Raw genomic sequence first — 4116 nt, 5'->3', positions numbered from 1 at the left:
TTTCTGGGCTGCACTTATCGAGCCACTCAAATATTTCTTTACAGACATGTTTTGAGTCAATTCTCAGTTAGCAGCTGCTTGTGGAGCTTGGTGATGTCATTGGGTGAAGTATCTCTCTCCAGAAATAAAGTACTATTAGTTTGTACCAAACCTCTTCATAATCACTGGAATCTTTCCCACTTGCTAAAGCAGAGTAGAGAGGTCTGAGTAACAGGAACATACTCTTAATATCACAGACTATTTCTCCATGGAGCAATTTGTCAGAAACAGTCGTGAAGGTTGTGATCCACGTTCACTCCTGCAAGATCACAGCAAGGGAGGGTACAAGAGAATAATTTCTGGAATAAGGAGCAGGGAAAGGGTGAAAAGAGCAGGATAAGCAATTCTCAGAAGCTCTTTGGAAAAAAATATAAACAATCTGGTAAGGGGGAGGAGGTGTGGGAGTTGAGCAGAAGAAAATTAAAAGGATAATTAGAAGAGAAAAAAAATTGCATTGCTGAGAACATTTTAGCTGGTGAAGTCAGGGATTTCAGATGGATTCACAGCAGACAGATGGTAAAAAGGGGGAAAAAGCCACCAACCAACAGTACACCCTATAATCAGTTCCTGAGCATGAATATTAGGGAGATTCAGGGCTAGGGAATAAAGAGTTGGCAGCCTTAACACACAATTATATTGTTTTGTATCTTTGCAACAGAGGAAGAGGGAGCAGAACAACTAGAGGCAAAAGCCACAGCCCAGCTTTGTTGTGGGGTGTGAGCTGGAATAGTGAAATAATCCTCACCATCCACCTAGACTGATATTTTATCTGCACTTTTCACTTTTCCGTGTGATTGTGGTTGGGATTCCCTTTTTTTCTCAGACACAAATATCTCTGGGCACCTGGAAGTTTAACTGATGAACAAATGGGTGAAATAGACAAGTCTTTTTGCCATATCAACAATCAATGTATCCGAATGAAAAAAAAATTGGAAATAAATAAAAAATTATAACGAACTCAAACACCCCGATCCCCCATTCTCTGATAACATCAAAGAACAGAAGCTGTAATAAGCAAAACAGGAAAGAAGGAAAAGCATGTCCCCAGTGACTAAGAAAGCACAGACCTTCCCAAAGCAATAGAGTGAAGGGCAGAGATTTGGAAAGCTGCTCTGATTGTAGTGCATCCTCATGATGTGGGGCAGAGACCAGGAAAGCAAAATTGCTTTGGCTCAGCACCACAAATGCTGTTGTCCTTCTCTGGGAGCAAAAATGACCTGTACAAACCAGCCTGGAGGTCCCTTCACAGTATTCTCCAGAGCCCTGGATCAATGTCTCAGCCCTTTGGGCACAGGTGGGGTGACCCCATGACATAATCTTTGGCAGGGATTCTTCACTTTGGTTGTTTCTCTTTTTTTAGTGGCTAAACTGAGATGTTCTACACAATATCAGCTTTCTTGAGGGATTTGCATACAGAGGAGACTTGTTACTCCTATCTAGTCTAAAGCTGGGCTAAACCTATACCCAAGATGAAAAGAATCCTCATGCAGACTTGGAGAGGCCCTAAAAATATAAAACATTTCATTAGAAAAAAACGTTTCCCACAGAAATTACTAACAGAACTCCCATTGATTCAATTAAGGGAAGAATCACAGTGTTTATAGCTCCCAAACGTGCTTATACATGAGGACATCTGACTCATGAGGATAGTAACCAGAGGCAAGCTATTCACACACTTTATTTTTCATGGAATCATAACTCTGGACAGCACAGATGAGACCAAATTGATTTTAAATAGAGAAGCATTTTTATATAAGGGCAAAACTTTCAGATAATTTTGCTGATTTCAATGATAATGTAAATTTGCACTGCCATGTTAATTGGGAATATTTTTAACAGAAGTATTACTGAAAATGAAAGGAAATTAAATGGGAATGAAATTTAAAAAAAAAAAAACAAACCAAACACAGCCTTTGTAATTCCTCTAGTGGAGACTGTATCATGAAGATGATTTGATTTTGAATTGTTGCAATTTGCACATTATCGGTTTGTGGCTGGATGGAAACACGTTGTGTTTTGTGTGGTTTGGTTTCTTTTGTTACTGCCAAGGTACTGAAAACTGTATAAAAAAAAAAGAAAAAGGATTTTCACGAACACGTGTGTCACAGATAGGTGTGAGATCAGGATGGAGTTATCCATCCTAGCCAGGGACCTCCCATATTTCCCCTCACTCTGTGTGGTGCTGCTCATGAGCTGTGAGTCTCTGGACACGATCCTGGCTACAAAGATCACCAACTCCAGGACATAGGTGCAGCCTTCCCAGCCCTGGCAGGGGAGCAAGCAGACACCTGGCAGGCTCTCCCAACACCATCTTTTCATGCAAAGTCCATGTTGTCCACAGGTTTCCCAGAATCCCTTAGAAGCAGCTTCCCAGCCTTCCCACTCCCTCCAAACAATGGGCTGCTTTAAACATCAGCAGCTGTGGGAAGTTTCTTGCAACAGCTCTGACCTAGATCATGTTCCCTCCAAACCTCTTCCTCTCCCAGCTGTTGGATGCCTCAAGACCTCTTTTGCACTGCCCAAACTTAGGGATAAAATGGCCTGGAGGACCTGAAACTGAAAGAAATGTCAGATTATGGTAGGTAATACTTTTTCACTGGGAGTAAAAACCTCCTTTCAAAAGGCTTTCTAAAGAATAAAAGCCTCCATTTCACCCTGGCACAAGGCCTGGCTTTGCAACAGCTATTTCCATATTTCAATTGTTTCTTCTCGGAGGCTGTGATTCCTTGATAGAATAGAACTTGCATCACTTCATCTCCCACTTAACTAATTTGATGAGGAAAATGGAACTGCTGTGGTGGCATTTTAAGTGCATTAAAGGAAAAAGTTGATTCAAAATTTTGATTCGCCAAATTTAAAGTCCATTTCCATTACATTTAATAACTTCAGCCTCTCTTAGTTCATCTGTACTTATCTTTAAGTCTGCATGGCTGGGTGGCATTAGAAATAAGAAGATTATTCATAGTAGGGTGCTCTGCCTATGGACTTTTTCTTAACTCTCAGTAGAGATAAAGAATATTTGTTCAACTGTATATCATTTCATAATCACATGAGTGGTTGGCTCTTCTGTTCTTATAAAATCATATCTCACACCATCAGCCACAGACCTTTCAAAAAATACCAAAAAGGGTATAATTAATTCAAACTGATAACCATTAAAATATGAGGATAGCCAAAGACATGCTTTTTCATTTCCCTCCAAGCACATATGAATTATGAGATGCAAGTCACAGTTCTTGTAAGGGACTTGTTCATACATTTGTGGAGAGGAGGGAACTTGCTGCATGAATTCTCACCTTTTCACTGTAAATCCACGCACAAAGCATTTGAGTCTGAAAGCCTGAATCGTGATGTGCTTCACCACACCATGGAAAAGTAGGCGAGGAAGGGAGCTCAAGGGAAAGCTCTGTAAGTACTGGCATGGCTGGGAAGGAGCAGGCTGGAAGGTTTCCTCTTGGGCTGGCAGCAGGTGCTTCAGTTCTGGAGGTTTTAAGGAGTGACTGGGGAGGGGGGAAAAGTGAGAGGAAAACTTCCACGCAATCCTGCAGCAGCTGGTGCTTCCTGGTCTGTGGAGTCAAGGAGAGAGAGCAGAGCCCTTGGAGCTGGCGTGGGAGCAGGTGGGGGAAGGTGCTGCTGTTATTTGCAGCAGGCGTTCCTTAGCAACAACCTTGAGCAGATGGAAGGCCGGGTACCGCTGCGCAGAGCCTCCATCAGCAGCCCCTCAGCCTCCTCAGCCTCTCCCCGTGCAGGGGGAGGTGAGGCAACACAGCAAATTCTACCAGAGAGGTTTCCTCTGGACAAAAGGAAGGGGTAAGGAGATCGCTTTGACTCATGCCAGCCTGAAGTGTAAAGAGATGTGTGCAAATTTCATTAAGCGAGTTTGATAAATACCAACAATGTTGTTGTAATTATATAGTAGTTGTTACATATACACATACATATATACATACAAACATATTCTTTTACTATATCTGAGTAACTTGGATTTCTAGGAATGCTGAGAAATCTTGGAAACTTAAAGAACATAAGTGTGATTACAAATATCTTTAGATTGTCCTGAACACACTTGATTTAAAA

The 4116-nt window shown here is 41.6% G+C and overlaps 1 long non-coding RNA gene across 1 annotated transcript; it reads right to left on the bottom strand.

Moving 5' to 3' along the window:
- Nucleotides 1-1684: 1684 nt before the first annotated feature.
- Nucleotides 1685-3824, bottom strand: LOC138105492 (uncharacterized). The gene is made up of 2 exons (XR_011148502.1): nt 3336-3824; nt 1685-2595 (listed from the first exon to the last, which is right to left on the bottom strand). It is a non-coding gene; the product is annotated as an uncharacterized lncRNA (long non-coding RNA).
- Nucleotides 3825-4116: the final 292 nt, after the last annotated feature.

Source organism: Aphelocoma coerulescens, chromosome 2 (assembly GCF_041296385.1).
Source record: "Aphelocoma coerulescens isolate FSJ_1873_10779 chromosome 2, UR_Acoe_1.0, whole genome shotgun sequence".
NCBI lineage: Eukaryota > Metazoa > Chordata > Aves > Passeriformes > Corvidae > Aphelocoma > Aphelocoma coerulescens.
The sequence above is the reverse complement of the archived record's forward strand: the minus strand, read 5'-3'. Positions and strand labels throughout refer to the sequence as shown.